At 36.8% G+C, this 21,479-nt stretch overlaps 1 protein-coding gene across 3 annotated transcripts in view; it reads right to left on the reverse strand.

Moving 5' to 3' along the window:
- dgkaa (diacylglycerol kinase, alpha a) overlaps window positions 1-17,338 on the reverse strand; it is a 65,377-nt gene extending 48,039 nt beyond the window's left edge. For 2 of the 3 annotated variants that reach the window (XM_005162328.6, XM_073938711.1), the window contains exon 1: window positions 17,163-17,337. The gene's annotated coding sequence lies outside the window, so the exon portion shown is untranslated. Of the gene's footprint in view, window positions 1-17,162 lie in introns of all 3 variants that reach the window. The other variant, NM_001045315.1, reaches the window with a different exon arrangement.
- Window positions 17,339-21,479: the final 4,141 nt, after the last annotated feature.

Raw genomic sequence — 21,479 nt, forward strand, 5'->3', positions numbered from 1 at the left:
CAAGGGTTTGTTTTCTTTGTATTTTGAGTAGTAAAACAGCAAGCTTTACATAAGCATTACAGTCATGCTGAATATTTCTCGACAGTCACGCCTGACACCAGCTTTAGCAGTTATTTATTTTTGAATCTGCTGATGGCTGAAGGTCTTGGATTCGCTCTTTTTCTCTCTCTCAGTCCTCCTGAATTACTAATTGTTTGGGTTGAGCACAGAAGCGTGGTAATTCGATTCTGGGCTTCCTCGTCACTTATTTGCATGCATAGCTCTCTTTTATGGAGGGAGACAAATCTCTGCTTCACCAAACACTTAATAGTGCAATAAAACACAAGGCAAGGGGCTCTTTGGAAGCACAGTTTTGAGACCATAACATCACTCGTCCTGGAATGTAAATTAGAAACAACTGCCAGTCATTAATGAAGATTTACATTTAGTGTCCATTTGGATTGACTGATTATTCCATTATGGAGGTTTCTCCTGATAATAATCTTAAATATTTACTGTCTGCAAGATCTTTGTCCCAGATGACCAATATACATGTAACATTTATATAAATGCTTTATTTAATCAAATAATTTGAGCGGAAATCAACATTTCCATTTATATCTTTATTGTCTAATTGATTAGTTAATAATACAGTCTGCTGCTCACAGTTCATTCACTCATTCATTTTCTTTTCGGCTTAGTCCCTTTATTAATCAGGAGTCATCACAGCAGAATGAACCACCAACTTATCCAGCATATATATTATGCAGCAGATGGCCTTCCACCTTCAACCCATCACTGGGAAACGCCCATACAGTCCCATCCACACACAAACACTATGGACAATTTAGCTTACCCAAATCACCTTTACCACATGTCTTTGGATTATAGGGAAAACCGGAGCACACGGAGGAAACCCACACAAACATGAGGAGAACATGCAATCTCCACACAGAAATGCCAACTGACCCAACTGAGGCTCGAACCACTGACCTTCTTGCTGTGAGGCGACAGTGCTACTCACTGCGCCGCCAGCTCACAAAGATCATATCTCTGAAGTAGCATTTTTCTGTTCTCTCTACATCTGTAATATTACACTTGGCAGCCTCTGCTAGTGCATGACAGTCATGTGTCTGCATAGATCTTTATCCTTATGCCATGTCAGACCATGCAGGTAAACATGTCAGTATTGTTACAGAAATGTCAGCTTTAAGGAAGTAGTGGGTGTTTGTAGTAGCTAGTTTAGTGCTGCTGAGACAATCCTTTGTATTATGTGATGTTTTTCTGAAACATCTAAAAAATGTGTTTATCTTTTTCATGTGTTAATCTTTAAATGCTGTAAAATGTGTATTTTATCCACCTTCAGAAAGAAAAAGAAAGAAAGAAAGAAGGTAAAGAAAGTAAGTAGGTAAAAAAGAAAGAAAGAGACTAGTCGCGTTATATTATTTCTATTAAAATCTAGGCCAAACCAACCTTATTATTTTCTATATTTTATTTATTGTATTTTTAAAAGTCCTATCAGCAAAGAGATAACATGAAATACATAGCAATAAAAACAAGAAAACTGTAGAACTCTTAAATCAAACTTACACTTTTCTACCCCCTTCTATGCACCATTCCCCCCCCCCCCCCCCCCCCCCATATAATAAGCCATCGGAAAAAAATAATAAATTAATTAATAAAAAGAAAATAATAATAAATAAATATAAGGGTAAATACAGAAGATTAAAATGTAAAACAAACACTTAAAGTCTCTCTTTCTCCCTTTCGAAATTCTAGTCAGCAGTTCCTGAAATGTTAAAGTTCTCAATGACTGACAGTATGGGACATGTTTTGTTAAAGGAGTTCAGTGATCTTTTAAAACAATGTCTCAGTTTCTCAAGATAGATGCAATATAGAACCTCTTTAATCCAGTGTTCTGATGATGGAGGGGAAACATGTTTCCATTTGAGGAGAATTGCGCGCCTGCCAAACCAACCTTATAAACGACTTAGTTTCCCTCTGTTGAGAAAAATATTTGAAACATAATATCAAGCCTAAACTGAATTATTTCAAATATTTTTTATACAAGACAACAAACTAAAACACAAATCTGCGAAACAATAAAACTCCAATTCTGTATTGTGTATGCCACTTCATAAATGTGTTTGGCATGATTTGTTGCTATTTTCAGACTAGCGCAAAAACTTCCAGCTACCTCCATGCCTTCTTCATGTCGAGGGGGCTTTTTTCAGTTTATTCAAGACAAATTGTGTTTTTATTATAATGTTATTATTGTAAGCAGTATTATTTATTATATGAATATTTATAATTACTTTAATAAAAAAAAGTTTAGAATTGTTGGGTTTTGGAGACTTATGCATCATCATATGGGGCATATAAGGATAGGACGTGTGTTTGGATATAACAGTTTTTTGACCATACTTCTTTATTATTGTTCATTTATTCCTTTGCTGGAAATTAGAACTGAATTTAAAAATAGTTTTGTAACAACTCTTTGTGCTTAACAAAATAAATTAAATGTGTAGGCTAATGGATGTCTTTAGTGGAGTGAGTTTCCTTACTCCATGAAAGTAAAGGAGTAAAGAGGCAAAGTAAAGTAAAGAAGGCGAATGGAGGAGGCTAGTTCTTTATCCTTGCACTGCAGATGGACTGTTTAGCTGTTTTCTCGCTAGTAAAGCGTTCAGTTTTTCCATTTAACAAAGTTCACCTAGTAAATAGCAAATGTGCCATGGGGCGATGCAACTGACTCTCAAAGGGAATGTGAGATGAGACGCTGATTCGTTTAATGGTTTAAAACACACCCATAACTCACCAAGAGAATAAGCACAACCCTGTTAGATCATGCGCTGGGGCGCAAAGTGTGTTTTTACGTCCTTAAAATAGCAAAAGTAGATTTGGACACGCCCTTAATGCTTTTGCATTACAGAATAATGGAAATATTCTGTAAATGTACCTTTTATTTTTGCAACCATTTTTCATGACAGTGTGACTAAATTTTATGGCACAGTTGTCACTTCAGGTTAATCTGAGGTGAGAATTGCATCATAAAATAATTTGTTATTTAGTACAAATCAAACCAGTTCACATTTTGTACGAGTTTTGATTGCTTATAAATTATATAAATTGTTTATTTTGTATATAAAGTACAGTCAGATGATTAAAAAATAACATTCCAAAAATGACATAACACTTTTTAAAAAAGTGAGTACGTTTACATGGACACCAATAATCTGATTTAAAAGAATTTAGACAATACTCTAATAAAGAGTCTACCATCTAAACAGCCATTAAACTATTACCGCTGTGTAGGAATTTCATCACATTTTGCGATATCAAATTCCATGAAAACAACATCTTTCCAGCAGTTCATACTCGCATCCAATATCTCGTTTGTCACGGGGGGCATGCATGAAATGATCCTGAATGAAAGTTTAAATGAAAAACACAGAAATACACAAAACTCCGAAGGAAATGTGGATAGCGTGGTGACACAATGATATTACAATGATATGCTCTAACACAGGGGTCTCAAACTCGCGGCCCGCGGGCCATTTGCGGCCCTCAGTGCAATATTTTGTGGCCCGCGCCGACCGCTGTACACTGACAGAATCAGCGGAGCGGGGAGAGAGAGCGCTTCCAGCTCCGCTGATTCTATCCGTACACAGCGTTCACTGGCATTCCCCGCCCGCCGTGTAAACAAAGGAGCGGGGATGCCGGTGACGTCACCACGCACCCCGCCCCTTTGTTACACGCTGTGACGGGCGGGAAGAACCAAGGTAAGCTGTTCCCGCCCCTGCCTGCCACTCAGCTACATCCTGCATCTTACAGGGCTCGAAATTGCGACCATTTTGGTCGCATATGAGCCCGAAAATTAATCTATGCGACCTCATAATATATTTAGGCGCATTAGTGCGACTGCTGATAATGGTTGTAGTGCGACCTATTTTGATTTTTTGTAAAAACATGCTGAATCGCTCTTCCCTGCCGCTATATTGGTTCATATTAGCTGTCAATCACTCAAGGTATTCCGCTGTCAGATGACAGGGAAGGAGCTTTTATGACCACAGGAAATGCAAACGGCTGAAGAGTGAAAACTTAAAGCACACAGGTTTGCAAACCTCACCTAAAATTGAGGTGCAGATGAAAGCGATCATGACACGTCACGTGGTGAATAATGATCCACCAGCTGAGATCAATCGAGTATGCGCTTCATGGAGAAGGCGCCCGAATCTCCATGCGTCGCATTCACTGCGTGTTCAGCGCAAATGTCCACTAAAAGTCAAATCTAATACTGTACATATCATTGCCAAAGAAGCTCGCCTTTACTAAATTTACACTGAAACTGCGTCTCATAACAAACAGCGGTATTCCGCCGGTGGTCATCGCAAGAATCCTGCGCTGCCTGCTCATAAATTGGGTCGGCTGACTCGCCAGCTTTTCCACTAACACAGAAAAATGAAGATCATCTCAGACTGAACCTTTAAATTGACACAAACTGAAACCAAATCTTTTAAAGTGATAGAAGTTAGACTTTACTTTCTTTCTTTTGTCTATTCTTTTTTGAGGTGTATATTATTTTTATTATTTTTATTTATTTACTGATGACTGCTTTGCAGCTTTCATCATTGAATTGAATGATTTATTATAATCTTTTGTTTGTTTTGTAGCAGAAATATTATTTATTAAATTGACATGCATATAAAAACAGCAGTACAAAATAAATATTTCTTACTGCAATGCTTCATTTTTGTTTGATGCAAACTATACAATTATTTTTCATAGAGTAACAGACTTTTTATAGCAGATAACCTACATTCATGCACATTCAAGGCAGTATCATAATGAGAAATGTAATTCATTTTTACTATTATTGTCATTTTCATCATCATTAATATTCTATAATTATTAGACATTCATTTTGGAATTATTGCACACAAATATCAATGTCTTCGCAGCATTAGTTAGATAGTTTTTTCTGGTTTTTGTCAGTCCTATTGATGTTGTTTTAAAATACAATAAATCCCTTAAAAAGCAATTTGCAGCGGTGCTCAATCATTTTTGGTGGATGCTCCTAAATTTTTTCTGGTGCTCCTAAATTTATTTTGGTGCTCCTAAATATTTGAAGTTGGGAGCACCGGTGCTACCAAGTAAAAAAGTTAATTTCGAGCCCTGTCTTATATATATTATAGGTAGATACAGACTGGTACAGACTGATGTGACTGGAGTGGGGTGGGGGTGTTTTATTTATACATATATACGCCTTTTTTTTAGGTGAGGGAATGGAAGTTTTGAGTGAGTTCCCCCACTTTTTTCCCTAGGACTAGGTCTTTTTGGTAGCACATATTTGTGTGAGAAGTTATTCTCCACCTTGAACTTCAATAAGTCAAAGTACAGGTCTAGACTTAATAATGATCATCTTCAAGCCATATGGGTCTCAACTGCTTCCGCTCTAAAGCCAAATGTGGTTCAGATTTGTGAGAAGAAGCGCTGTCAAGTCTCTGGCAGCAAGGCGTAGGCAAAAGATGCCATGTTCAGAAGAACTGTTCATAATCTTCACTCAATGTTCTATTAATGTTCAGGACACTTCATGTTCAGAAGAAATAATTAAAACTGTTAATAATGGCATTTGAGGACTTTTTTTTGTGAAATCCCTTATGCGGCCCAGCCTCACCCAGACTTTGCCTCCTGCGGCCCCCAGGTAAATTGAGTTTGAGACCCCTGCTCTAACATGTAAAATGGAATCATGAAAGGAGCATTTAAAAAGCAACTCATGTTAACACCTTAATCATATTATTGTCTTATTCAGATTAGGGCAAATAATTTGATTACTGATGTCCATGTAAACATCATACAGTAAGATTTATAATTAGAAGCACATCATAACACAAGACATTAAGATGCCAGTTACTTAAATGCACAAAAAATACACTGTAAAAAGGAAAGTAAAAGAATGTAAATGATTGTTACATAAGGCTGACAAATGACAGCTTTAATCGCCCGTGCCCTTCACTATCTCGCCTATTAAACTACCTTTCCAACCCACTTTACCAGAAAAGCTGGACTTGGAACACAACACAGACTATATAGTGACAGAGGTGGCGTGGGTGGTTCTCACGCAAGATCAAAATACTGTGGTCACAAACCTGTTCTAGTGATCTAATATTAGCCATTCAAGTATTATTTGCCTTTGAATTCTATATTTAGGGACAATACGGTTAAAGCTTTGTGCTGTTTGTTTAAGCTGATCTACAAGAGCTCATATATTCATGTGTGCACACTGAGGAAGGCTTTGTGCCGAAACGTCTGTCTTTTAATCACCCGGAAAATGTAAGAAAAATAAAAAATAAAAACAGTACGAAGCAATTGAGTGCAAATCATTACCTTTTTTTTTTATAATAGCATGGATAAGATTAACGCACCAAACCAAATAAGTAACTAAAAAAACCACAAGCGCGCAGGGCAAACTTCAGTATAAGACTATAAAAATAAAATTTCATGTGCTTGAAATATGAAGATTGTTTCTACAGCAAATTTGCAAGGAATCAAATAAAATTACAGTCGTCATTAATCTCATCATTATGTTATTAGATTAATTGAACACCTGAATTACCTACATTTGATTGAATTGCCCCAATTAAATTACCTATATTTAACAAACTAAACAAATAGATAGATAAATAATATTGATGCTAGTTATTCTTATTGTTCTTATTATAATATATTTGCTTGACATTTTTAATGAAAATCTTATTTACATTTATATCAAATATAATTTGCAATACCTTAATAAATAATAAATACTGCCTATATGACAGAAATAATGGTAACACTTTGAAATAAAATTAACAAATGATTTAGAAGTACTTGTTTTTTTATTGTTCATCTATTATTAAAAAAACAAACAACAGTTATGCTGTTAATATCTGTTAAATAACAAAAAACTGTTACCCAAAAAATAACAGAAGAACAATACAAACACTGTCTCTGCATATTATTAACGCAGCAGCACTTGAACTAACTGGAATCACTGCCGGTTGTGACATAAAAATTATTACTGTCATTTTTCTTGGGTTACCCGTCTGGTTCTGAGGGGAAATGTTTGTTTTGCTGGTCATTATGAGCTGCTCTTTATTAGATTAAATCAAATCAAATCAAGCCATTTCAGCTTTTCCAGGGAAACACATGTGCATCTGGCCAGAGGAGAGAGTTTCCCCGTCACTGACAGGATGAGCAAGGAGGAGGAGGACTCACGGCTTCCCCTGCTGCTCTGCTCCACCCACCCACACACACTGCAAACACACACTCTGACTGCTCCACACCTGCTGATCTGAGACTGATTGACTGTTCTCCAACAAAGGAGAAGATTTTAGTATGTAAATGGGCAGTATATGATGTATTAAGGCATTTTGCAAACACTAACAATATGTTAAAGCAAACAGGCAGAAAAAATGGCAAAGCACATCTAACTGCAAATTTATAATTATTATTATTAAGTATTATTATTATTTATAACAATAGTAGACTATTGAAAATAAGTAGTTACAATTAATAATGCATTAAAAATAATAAATATAATCATTGAACTAATGTAGTTATTAATTTACGCATTTCAGAATAATAATTGTCTTATGGGTAAATACTACTACTACTAATAATAATAATAGGAAAAATACTGTTTATATACATTTCGTAATTTTATATAAGTGTAAATTGTATTATTAAGACTACTTAACATTTTATTTAGTACTTTAAAGTATTTTACAAAGAACTTTTATTATGAACAAACTCTTTTTTTATTATTTAATTTATTCATTCATTTTCCTTCGGCTTATTCCCTTTATTCATCAGGAGTCGCCACAGCCAAATTAACCACCAACTTATCCAACTTAACAAATTCTAAAATTATCAATTCTTTTTACAAACTACAGAAGATGTTTGGCACATGTTGTATTTTCATGTTATAAGAGACGTAAACTCACAACACTTAAAGATGAAGTTACTGAGGATAATTTACTGCAAACCAAATCGAGAAACAAAAAACAAATCTACTTGTTGTTCATTCATTCATTTTGTTTTTCAGCTTAGTTCCTTTATTAATCAGGGGTCGCCACAGCGGAATGAACCGCCATCTTATCCAGCATATGTTTTACACAGCGGATGCCCTTCCAGCTGCAAGCCATCACTGGGAAACATCCATACACACTCATTCACATACACACATTCATACTTCGAACCAGCAACCTTCTTGCTGTGAGGCGACAGTGCTAACCACTGAGCCACCATGTCTCCCTGTATTTGTTGTTGTTGTTGTTGTTAAAAGTGGCATTATTAGAATTAATTAAAGTTACCAGTCAATAGGTGTGTAAGAGAGTTTAAGACACTCAGTCACAAATGAATCAGAAGATTGAAACACAACCAATCAGTGAATCATTCACTGTTATTACTGCATTCACAAATCACTCCCTGACTGAATCATGATGTTTTGGTCAATTAAGGTGTTGTGTGCATTTGTCCACCTCAGGCTGCAAAACAACAACTGGAAATAAGTAAATAATTAGTTCCTTTGCACATGAGCGCATCAAGAACATTTTTGTTTAAAAAACAATTCGGCTTTAACACTGCAGGCAAAAGCTTTTTGTCAAATGGAGAGAAAATATTCAGAATACACTTTAAAGTTTTTCTGTGACTGTAAATTTTAATTACGAGGCATTTATTAAAGGCCACTTTGTCTAAATGAGCTAAAAAACTCCACTTTAGCAGCACTTGCATATAGCAGAACTCTAGACTATTTTTTTGCCCTGGTTGCACTTGTGCGCCTTACTTTTTTTTTTTAGATGCATCAGCACAAAATTAGGTGCATCCAAATTTTCAACCACATAGCATTGTATACAACTTTATATTCATATTAAGTATAAACAAGCCTAGAATATGAAGATGATTTTTACATCAACAATAACATTTTGTGGTAGTGCATTTGTTTGATAAAAATCTTTGTGATTGTTACAATCAACATGCAAAAAAACCCATCAAAAACCATGTAAACCACACAATCTTTTGTATTTTCATGTAAAATTAGTTATTATACTCGACCAATGCCTAAATTCATTTTCACACACTGCGCCACCACATCACCATGCCTAAATGCAAAAATCACTAAATAATTTGCATATTCATAAATTACATTAATTAAACTATATTACACTAATAAGGCTATATAATCATTTATTCATATATTTTCTTGTCGGCTTATTCCCTTTATTAATCCGGGGTCGCCACAGTGGAATAAACCACCAACTTATCCAGCACGTTTTTACGCAGCGGTATTCCCTTTCAGCTGCAACCCATCTCTGCGAAACATCCACACACACATTCACACTCATACACTAAGGACAATTTAGCCTTGCCAATTCACCTGTACCGCATGTCTTTGGACTGTGGGGGAAACCAACGCGAACGCAGGGAGAACCAGCGTGACCCAGCTGAGGCTCGAACCAGTGACCTTTTTGCTGTAAGGCAACAGCACTACCTACTGCGCCACTGCGTCACCCGGCTTATATATTCTTATTTTCTAAATAAAACGAAAGGGATTTAGCAGTACCGTGCCATTGACAAGCCAACCATAGAGAAACAAAGCAACTACAGAAACCGCAGAAATCACAGTGATCACTTTTTTGCGAAGTTACACCTTTCTTTTTTGCACTTAATTATTGTGCGTCTAATGTTAAATAAGTCAATAATGAAAGAGTGTATCCTGTGTGTGTGTTTTTCTTTTCACCAACTGTTTGTGTCCATTTTTTTTTTTTTTTACTGATGCCACTCTCTTCCAAAATCGAAAGTTAAATATTTTGGCTTTCAGTTTAATGAAAAGCCAATTTAGATGAGCAGTAAAGTAGATCAAATTTTCAGTAAAGTAATTATGACGTGCGGCCACACATCAAATCCAAGGTCTTATCTCATCTCACTCTCGCTGTCATCCAGACATCGATACGTAGATGCTACTCAAGAGTCAAGTCGCGAAACTGAGGCTGGTACCAGCTGACAGTTACAATAGCTGAAGCCTTTGCGAAATCTGTCAAAATACAGCACTGAAATTAACAGCTACAAATGTCTTTCAGCCAAAAAGTCTGTCGTAGAATATTTGTAAAAATGCAATCAGAGTCAATGTTATAGAAGTTAAACAAAATTGTAAAATTGAAACCAAAAAAACTATAAATTGTATTTTACCTTTGATAAAAAATATATATGGAAAAAAAATCAAAAGGTGGCTAGTTTGTAATTTGTTTTAATGTTAATAAAAAAAACATGCTTAGCCTATTTTAAGCTTAACGGCTATACGCTGCCAATAGGCAAGCCATTCAATAAATATTATTTCACTGTGCACTGGGTTATATATTTTACAATAAAAACTAAATGTAGTAGCATGTCTCACTGTCATTTAAAAAATGTAATTTATAACACACCAGAGCAGTAGGCCTATAGCCTAGGTGTAAATTTTATACAGGGGTGTTGGTCAACAGCCTACTACATGCTATTGAACTCCGACATCTCTGAGGGAGATTGTTACATTAACTTGGGAGATTTAAAAATAAAAAGACATTTTAAAAAAGGAACAACACGCAACTCGGCAACAAATAAAACTGGTGCCGTGGGGTTCAGTACTTGTCATCTTGCCACTAGATACCAAGGAGATGGAGCTGTGTAGTGTGTAGCGCCCAATGCGTGATGATGAGAGAGAGAGCGTAAGAGCGCAAAGCCAGTATCAACAGAACCAAAAATAAACCATATTGTTATAAATATTCAATTAACGATACTTATCAAAATATTCATACTTTTAAACCAAAAATGTATTTAATTTTTCCCCTCGAATAGCTTCAGTGCGACCTCAGATTGTTTTAGTAGCAACATTTAGAAATTAGTTTGCACACTAGAGCCCTATATAGAAAACTATACAGAATATCTCCATCACTAATATATCAAATTAGCATACTTGCTATATTTAGCTATGTTTCCATCCAAAAATGCGAATTAACTTTATGCGCAAAACTGGATTATCGCATAAAAGATGTGCGAATAAAGCAACGTTTCCATCCAACGAGTCAAAGAGAACAAAATCACCATTTCCTGATTATCTGGCACCAAATATCAAGATTAAAAACTGAATTTGCTGCAGTAGGAGAAGCTGTATCAATCTTTTCTTTATCTAATAAATCACTTGTACCTCAGAAAGAACGACCAAAACAACATTTCAGATGTTTTAAAGTGTGCTCAGCCTGCTTGTTTGTCCATTCACACACATTTTTATCATCACATGATCTCTTTTAACAAAATCACATGACCTTTTTTAATGCGCATGCTGGAGTTTGTGCAGTAAAAGTGTTTCCATCGCAGTTCATGCGCATCTTTTCTTATCGAATAAAAAGTTTATCCTACTCAGTTTATCCTACTCAGTTTCATAAGTTTTTATGCACATTTTCAAAATTGCCGTTCCATCAACCCTTTTTTTATGTGCATAAAAATAGGTGGATGGAACATAGTTAGTGACTCATAAAATGAATCCTGAATCTGCTTCATCTGTGTCTGCATGAGAAGCCAATGGGAGCGGTGGGTGGGAAGAACCAGCTCATTTGCAAGAAAATCACAGGCTATAAAAAAAAGCTAGTGTCCTAAGAGTCTAAAATGGACATATTCAAGAGGCTGTACTAAATAATCTAATCGGTATTTTAACCTGAAGCTTTACAGATATTTCTGGAGACACCAAAGTCTTACATCTTGTAAAAGGGGTCAAATAGGAGCCCTTTAAAAACAAAAGCAAAATAATTAACTTTCACTCCAAGACTAAAATTTAAAATGACTCCACTCTGTTTCTGATCAACTGTAATGATGTAATGATCAACTATGATCCTGACTCTACATTGCAGATCCTCGCAGACTTGCACATTGCAATATTGACGCTGAAAGATATATTCTGCAGTTTGCAATGTGTAAGTACACTGATAACTAGTTAATAGTTGTCCTGTTCACCTGCAGTATCTTGCCTTAAACAGTTTGCAAAAACAAATAGCAGGCAAAGTTCAAGATGTGCCATAAAGCACAGGCCTGGAACTGTAAAGCAGCACGAGTCACACCTTATGTGAGAACAGCTGCTGCTCTCGCCTTCTTTTCTTCTATACTACAAGTTGCGTTTCAATGGAAAAAAGTGTCAGTGAGGTTGTCTCAAAAGCAAAGAGGCCTCAGCGGTACGCAGGAAACCCTTTCAGCACTGACTATAACCCGCAGGCACGTCTGAGCTTGCAGAGCAGTGGTGCAGGGCGTCCTCTTCCAGAAATGCCTGCTGCAAACACACACAGACACACACGCTCGAGGAGACACATGTTAGAAACACACTTACACCCACACTACAGCCACTACAGCAGAGCAGACACGCAGGAACTGTTGCGCTCGCTCGACTCCTTCCTACACAGAGCAATATCAAGAGTCAGAGCCATGGGCGAAGTGATTTAGATTTCATTAGCGTGCACAAGAGAGGGCAGGAGAAATCACAGACCGTCGACAGCTGAAACTGACTCCACTGAAACATTACGGGACGCATAAGTGATGATACACATGTAATTATGTCATCTTTGCAGGCTGAACTGCGCCCAAAACACTTCGGAATCAAAAAGCAAGCACTGGAAAACCATTATCTCCAAAAAGAGTTTCAAAGTGCAACGAACACACTCAGAGCTTCAGATCAAAATCTATTGCAATTGCAATAAAATAGGGATACATTATTTTTCAATGTATTTATATATTAATTCATGTTATGTTATTGTAATGATACACTTTTAAATGATCATACAATATAATAAATATCAATATATATTAGAATAATTTTAAAATAGAAAATATCACAATTTATACAACAGTTCTGTCTGGTTCTCGAATCTGATTAGCTGATATCCGTGAAATACTCTGCAATATCAAAACCCGTACTGCCTCTTCACCCTTGTGTATTACTCCGCCCACACAGAGTGATAGCAGATCAACAAACCCACTACAGTTTGACAAATATTGCAGCTGTTGGACAACATAATGTACTTTAGAGGCTTTATTAGTTGAGAATGTAGTTGTTTAGATTGCAACTATGCAGTTTATTTACAAGGACAGTGCTTGTTTTAAAATAATTATAATTTCTGAGATAAAGCACATCGGCATCCATCAGCCTGTCATCGAGCCGAGCAAAGACAGTTGACATTGTCCATCCACAAGATGGCGACAGAGACTGCATAAGAAGTCCTTAGAGGAGAAAAGATTTGCATATTTTCAAACAACAGTTGATTAAATCATTATTAAACTGGTGAGTGACGTTCTAAGTCGATCTCTCTCTTTTGTATGCTGTAGTGCTGTATTCATATCTTATAATTGTAGTGTATTGAGTAGATGGGACTCGCATATCAGGAATGTATGTATTTTGCATTAGCCACTCTTTGTATAACAGTAAGTTACTTTCTGGTTGGCCATCTGTTTGTTTTTAATGAGTCTCCTGTTTCTGTGACTGCAGACTAGTTCAGTAAAAGGAAAGAAAGAAGAAGCATTTTTTCCTTATCGCAAACACAACAGTAATCTGATAGTGATGGCGTTGCTTAGGCTTCTTCGGAGTTAATTAGTGTGATATCCTGATTGCAACAGAGAAATACAGGGAAATCTCTGTAGACTGATGGCAATTCATGCCGTTCAGACGTATACTCTTAAAATGTCCGAAAAAAAAAAAATCACCTGTTTTGTGATCACTTTATATATAAATGATGTATTTATTTATTAATCTACACAGTAAAATGCCAATGTTTATATTTATTTATAGTTACATATTAAAGTCATAATAGCTTCACTTTTAAATATTCCAATTGTGTGACAACAGTTTAAAATCTAGTTTGGTAAGCTGTGATATATCTCATCTTTATGAAAACAATAAAAATATGCACAAATTAGTTTTTTGCACAATTGCCCTGAAGTCTGATTCATGATAATATAACCTTATTTTTGAAAATGAATTCATGAAACAGCTTCGAACTTACAAACAAATCAGAAGTTTGAACCAGACTCACTAAGTGAATTATTCAGAGCTGTTACTTCTCAAACGACTTTTAAGCTGAATCATTCAATTATTAATTTTCCTTCAGCTTAGTCCATTATTTGATCAGGGGTCGCCCCGGTGGAATGAACCGGCAATTATTCCAGCATATGTTTTAGGCAGCGGATGCGCTTCCAGCCACAACCCAGTACTGGGAAACACCCATACACTCTCACATTGACACACTACGCACTATAGTCAATTCGGTTTACCAAGTTCACCTGTACTGCATGTCTTTGGACTGTGGGGGGAGCCAGAGCACCCGGAGGAAACCCACGCAAACACGGGGAGAACATGCAAACTCCACACAGAAATGCCAACTGGCCCATCCGGGACTCGAACTAGCAACCTACTTGCTGTGAGGTAACAGTGCTAACCACCGATCTACCTTGCCGGCCCCAGTCTGAATCATGAATCACTTTTTTTTGTAAAGTAAACTGTCCATCATTCAGAACCAAAAACCATTGCTGTAATCTTAACCCTCCATAAATACACTAGTGAGAACCGTGATATCTTTTTGGCTCCTAATGTTTCATTTTCTTCTGTCTGCAGGCCTGATACTCTTGGGAATCTGCACCATTTTGGTTTCCAACTATACAAGCCAGAGAACATGGTGCTGTTTACTGCCCACAGAGTGGAAATGGGAAAACACAAGCACTTTACAGCAGCAGTTTCCAGTATCTGTTCACCCACTTTTTAGAGATTAATAAGTACTTAGCACTCGCTCTGTTAAAAGTGAGGAAATTTGTCTTTAAATGGATATTGACCCACATTCCATTGACAAAGCTAGACGTTCATCTGTCCCTGTTGTGTAAATGCAGTCAGATGATAATTGAGGTTTGGGGGAAAAAACAGTCCAGTTCCTAAGTTCAGTTTGGCTCATGAGTTATAAAAAAACAGAAGATTACTGGGAAAAGAGTAAACCAATCCTGTGATTTTTTAGCCAAGCCCATAGGGCTAGAGATCCCTCAGAGAACGAGTTACCATTATCACGTATAAGCCTAGAGCTCTGGAGAGAATGAAAGACTAAATTAGGACTTTTAATTTCTTTAGGGACGTCCACAGATTTAGTGAAGAGTTTCAAATGAGTCAGATATACAAAATTGAAAAACTAAAATACACGCAAGCTGCGCTGATAAGGATACATTCTGGTCAGTGTATAGCAGGAGCAAGAGTGGAAAAACAAGAATGATTGACTATGCAAGCAATTTGACAATAAGGTGTAAATGCACTGGAGCAGAACGTTTGCTTCAACCGTTGTGACTTACTGCACAATATAAAATGTACTGGAAGAGTTGAAAACATGATGATGAAATGAGACTTAATGGCATAAATTACTGGAAACTTTTAATAATAAGAAAGTTTATTTAAGAAAACTTTGCATTATTGAAGCAGTCTATGCAATGCTAGAATATTGACATTCATCAACCTATTGATAAGTCACAGGAAAAATCCAGATAATGCAACGTTTATTTAACCAGATTAGACAAACCTGTCAAATAATAATCGTGACATATTATAAGAAGCACACCAAATTCTTTTTCAACCATGGTAAGGTGAAGAAAAAAGCGTTTTACAGCAAGCTCTGGTGGTTTTGATGGTCTGTTTTAAATGGGTTTGTGGGACCTTTCAGTTTGGGAGACCACCTTAACCAATTTAAACACCTTAAGCTGTTTTTTTTCAGCATGGTGTGCTTTGAAGCACTCTGGGAAACCATGTAATTGTATGTTTTAACATACTGATCTAAGCCTTTTGCTTCTGTTTCAGTGACTTAAAATTTTTCAACCAGTTCATATAACAGTATGACTCAGGGTCCACAATCTATAGAATTCAGGTAAGCTTGGTTTTATATTCGCATATATATTATATTCCATTCATTCAATGACAGCTTCATACATTGTTTACCATGGTACTATGAATATTCAGACTGAAATTACATGACTTTACAACAACATTAGAACTATTTTATTGACTGTGAACAATGGTGTACTTTGATGGTTGTTGGCTGCTAATATGATTTCAACATCTAGAATTTGCAATGAAAACTTTTCTAAAAATTATATTATTAAGGAGAAAGTCAGAATGTGCGAATATATAACCAACTTTACCATAATATCTTTAGAAACATTCAGAAAAAAACTCCCATACCAAGATGACAACTTAGAAATTAAGAAGAAAACCACCAAATGCAATTGACATGCAATTGAATACAGCGACTGAATATACAACAATACAGAACAGTGCAGCGTAGACCGACTCCCGAAAAAATGACTCTTTTGAGTCGCTTGTTTTTAAAGCTTCATAAACATACAGCGAGATGTGTCATGAGAGAATGAATCTTATAAGCCTGTTCTTTTAGTGACTCAAAACACTTAAAAACAAGAGATTACCTGAATAAATACGAATCATGAACCTATTAATTTCGTCATCATTTACACCTCGGAAAACTTTTACTGTATTATGTTTGCAACTCACTGCTGTTTGCATGACAAGATACACGTGATAAGCTCACTATAAAATAAAACAATAAAATATATTAGACTACTTCCATATAAAAAGTGAAAGGTGTAACTTTTAAAATGCTGTATGTGTATATAATATTCAGTATCAATTACTTAAACTGCAATCGAGCTTCTTATACAAATGTGTGTCAAAAGTCATTTTATAAATGTTATATATTAGACTATGTTCTATTACAGCCTGAAATTGTCTCATAATCTTTAATAACTCTAGTGAGCAGCTGATTTAACTATATGTCTTCGTCAAACTACTAATAGGTTCTAAATGTAACCTTTAAGAAACCGAACTCGTCAGGAAGATTCCAATTTAGAACACATTCCTTACGATTGCATTCGTCAGCTAGCGTTAGTCAACATTCTAGACATCGATAAAAACGTTCGAACGCGAACATGAACGCGCCATTTGGACAGACGTGAGTTTTAAGTCTTGTAAAATTATGCTTTATAATTACATGTAGCACAGTTTATAATCACTGTTACAGCTTTAAATGTTGACAACTATCTAAAAACTCGCTTGTCCGACCACAATAATAAACAAACATTGCCGTTACCTTGATGTCTTGAGGTCTGCAGGACAGTGATTCTATCTTGTGTGTAAAACAAGACCTCCACGAGCAAAACCCGATTCAGATGCACTCAAAATCTGCTTCAGCGCTTAAAAAAATTCAGTAAATGAGTGGCGAAGGAGCCAGAAGCTGCTTCGTCTGTGAGAAAGCGTTTAGCTGTGTTTGTCCGGTGGAGAACTGACAGTGAAGTGAACACGCCTAACTGTGAATGACACTCCCATACAGTCACAGCACCGCCCGCGCTCAACCAAGCACTTTGATGTCAGACAGACATATTTCAAATCCAAGTATCAGTTTTGTAGTGGAGCTGGAATGGATGGATAGATAAAATGATGAACAAATGGATGGATATACAGAAAGATAGAAAGTATTTGTGAAAGATTAATCAACTGAAACTTGTTATATTTGCTCACACACTAGCAGTCAACAGGGTGGTGTGACATTTACGCTAATAATAGTGTCATTATTATTAAAATGTTATCGCTTTTGGTTGTGAGATTTGTCATATCTGCACTTTTAAACTGTCTAGTTTCTAGTCTCTAACTGTTGGCTTTTGTGATTGCTTATGAGATTTTAATAGGAATTAAATCCAAATACCAGCTTTGCAATTGTGCCCAAATGGACGGATAGATAGAATGATAAACAGATGATGGACAAATGGACAGACATGGTCACCTGTGCGAATTGTTGCCTCAGTTTCCTGTTCTTAGCTGACAGGAGTGGCACCCGGTGTGGTGTTTTGCTGCTGTAGTGCATCTGCCTCAATGTCGGACATGTTGTGCGTTCAGGGATGCTCTTCTGCATACCTCAGTTGTAACGTGTGCTAATCTGAGTTACTGTTGTCTTTCTATCAGCTCGAACCAGTCTGGCGATTCTCCTCTGACCTCTGGCATCAACAAGGCATTTGCCCCACAGAACTGCAGCTCACTTGATACTTTCTCTTTTTCGGACCATTCTCTGTAAACCCTAGAGATGGTTGTGCTTGAAAATCCCAGTAGATCAGCAGTTTCTGAAATACTCAGACCAGCCAGTCTGGTACCAACAACCATACCACATTCAAAGTCACTTAAATACCCCTTCTTCCCCATTCTGATGCTCGGTTTGAACTGCAGCAGATCGTCTTGACCATGTCTACATGCCTAAATGCATTGAGTTGTGGCAATGTGATTGGTGAATGGCTGATTAGAAATTTGTTAATGAGCAGCTGTACCTAATAAAGTGGCCGGTGAGTGTAGAGATAGATAGATAGATAGATAGATAGATAGATAGATAGATAGATAGATAGATAGATAGATAGATAGATAGATAGATAGATAGATAGATAGATAGATAGAGGGTTGGCATTATTTGTGAAAGATTAATCAACTGGAACCTGTTATATTTGGTCACACAGTCAACAGTCGTGTGACATTTGCACTATTAAAAGTGTAATTTCATAAAAATGCTAAGCTTTCAGTTGTGGGATTTGTCATCAGTGATGTATTCACATCTGTACTGTACTTTTAAACTGTTTAGTCGCTTTAATAGTTACACAACATAATTAAATGGATAATGTACAATTAAATGGACGGTTCACCTAAAAAAAACATTTTACTCACTACAGTTGCTCTCCCTCAAGTGGTTGCAAATATTCAGTTTCTTCTGTTGACCACAAAAGAAGATCTTGGAAACCCTTAAGTATTGACATCCACAGTAGTTTCAAAGAAGAAACAGGTTTGTCACAGGATTTTATTTGTTTTGATCTTTTTTGGGTGAACTTTAAGCTTCAATATATTTGATTGCCAAATGCTTGATTAACCGATACAGGAATTTCTGGTACCAGATTGTAAAAGCTCCAATCAAATCCTTGTTTTCTGGAAGGGATTAAAGACCATTTCATTTATTAGGGAGACATGAAACAAAAAAAAAACTGTTAAACTGGTCAGGCATTTGCAATTGCTTTACTAGATTTTAATATGAATGAAATCCAAATATCAGTTTTGCAATGGTGCTGAAATGGATGGATAGATAGAATAATGCATGAAGAGATGAATGAATTGATTAGTAGACAAACAGACATATTGAAAGAAAATGATAGACAGAAATGGACTAAGGTAGACTTGCTGCTTGTTCAAACTACTTATTTAATACAAGTTGAATTAACACAATTTTCGAGGCTTTTTTGAGGACAACTCAAATGTTTAATGTTCAATCCACTAACAATTAGGTTAACTTGATTAATTTGTGTTGGGAAAACAAAGGAATTGTGGAACAGTGTACCCTCACATAAATGGCGTTTGTTTGTCGTTTGTTTAAAATGAGCTGAAACAACACAATTCTTAAAGTTTGTTGTGACAACTTAATTGTTTTATGCTCAATCTAATTAAATTAGTAAAAAAATACTAACTTAATTTTCCTTATGTTGTCCAAACTCAAATCGATTATGTGGAACCCTGCATTTTTTAGTGTACATGCATATAGTATATGTATGTAAACATAAATAGATGGACGTCATCAAAAGAGAGATCAGCGAGTGTTGTCAGCATGGAGCGGGATCTGGAAAACAATGCGACATTCCGTTCCTCACCGCCACTATAATGGGCTGGATTAAAATGACTTGCTGCATTAGTGGCCACGGCCTGCTCAAAGAAAATACCAACAACAGGAGGATTATTCCAGTGGGCACAACTGATGTGCGTGTGTGTTTGCGCGTGCACCGTTCAAGCTCAAAACACTGAACACACTGAGATCAGCAGATAAAAAGTGTCCACACGTTCACTAAATAATAAGTGCATCAGTTCAGTTAGCTGAAAACAGCACTGGCGGTTTAAACTGTGGCTGATTTGAGAAGCAAAACTGCGCATTAGTGACATTGTGTGGTAGAAGAGAGGAAAAACAGCAACAAGAGGATAAGAGCTTTCTGTGCAGTCATATTTATAAAAATTGATTTATGTTTATTTCTATAGCGCTTTTATAATATTGATTGTGTCAAAGCAGCTTAACATGGAAGTTCTAGTGAATTGAAACTGTGCCAGTTCAGTTCAGTTGAGTTCAGTGTGGCTTAATTTTCACTGCTGAAAGTTCAAACACTGAAGAGCAAATCTATCGAAGTGCAGCTCCACAAGTCCCAAACCAAGCAAGCCTGTAGCTTTACCAATTGACGAAAGTGAAGAAGAAAAATAAAAAAAACTAAGAGAAACCAGGCTCAGTTGGGCATGACCATTTCTCTTCTGGCTAAACTTTTAGTGCAGAGCTGCAGTCTAAGCGCTGGAGGCTGAAGAACACTGGACGTCTATTGTGGAGAAGCTGCAGGTGTGAGTAGATCACTGGTGGGTGTTCAGGCTGGCCCACAGGATCAATGCGGAGACTCGTCTGTCACTGGGGTCTTTCAGGAATCAGTCTCACGCTCTCCACTCCTCCATGACCTGTCACCTAAACTCTGAAACAGCCTTCCTAGCACAATTCGGAAGGCAGACACACTCGGTCAGTTTAAAACTAGATTAAAGACACCACTCTTTTCATTAGCATATACACAAAACACAAAAGCTTTAGAAATTAAAATCCTCTAAAGGATTGTAAGTCAGCATTTTTTTAGGGTAACCGGAGCTGGGAACGCTTCCCTAAAGACATCATTTAAACCGCATCTGCAATTTTGTTAGTCTGTTTTTATTATTCCCGAGGTCTCCATAATCCTGGACCAGGCCGTATCCTGAGCAGCTGCTCTGGTGGTCATGGAGGAGTGGAGAGCATTAAAGTGATCCCTGTAAGACCCTAGCGACAGCCGAGACTTCGCATTAAGCCTGAAGGGCCAGTCTGGACACCAGCTGATGACCTCTCTTATTGCAGCTTCTCCACGATAGACGTCTAGCGTTCTCCAGCCTACGGTGCATAGACTGCAGCTCTGCACAAGATGTTTGACCATAGGCGAAATGGTCGTGCCCAACTGAGCCTGGTTTCTCTTAAGGTTTTTTAATCCTTTACTTTCGTCAATTGGTGAAGTTTGTTTCTCGCTACTGTCGGCACTGGCTTGCTTGGTTTGGGACTTGTGGTGCTTCGCATCAATTGATTTGCTCTTCAGTGGTTGGACTTTCAACTGTGAAAATTAAACCACACTGAACTGAATTAAACTGAACTTAAACTTTAAAAACTGGAGAGCACTGTAGAAACGGAGATGAATTGAATTGAATGACCGCCACAGCATCTGCTCAGGATACGGCCTGGTCCAAGATTATGGATACCTCTAGAAGTCCTCTATGGTTGGTATCATCTCAAAACAAGAGGACTATCAGGTTAACAATGATAATGATGACAAAGACATAGGCG

This window comes from Danio rerio, chromosome 23 (genome assembly GCF_049306965.1).
Source record: "Danio rerio strain Tuebingen ecotype United States chromosome 23, GRCz12tu, whole genome shotgun sequence".
NCBI lineage: Eukaryota > Metazoa > Chordata > Actinopteri > Cypriniformes > Danionidae > Danio > Danio rerio.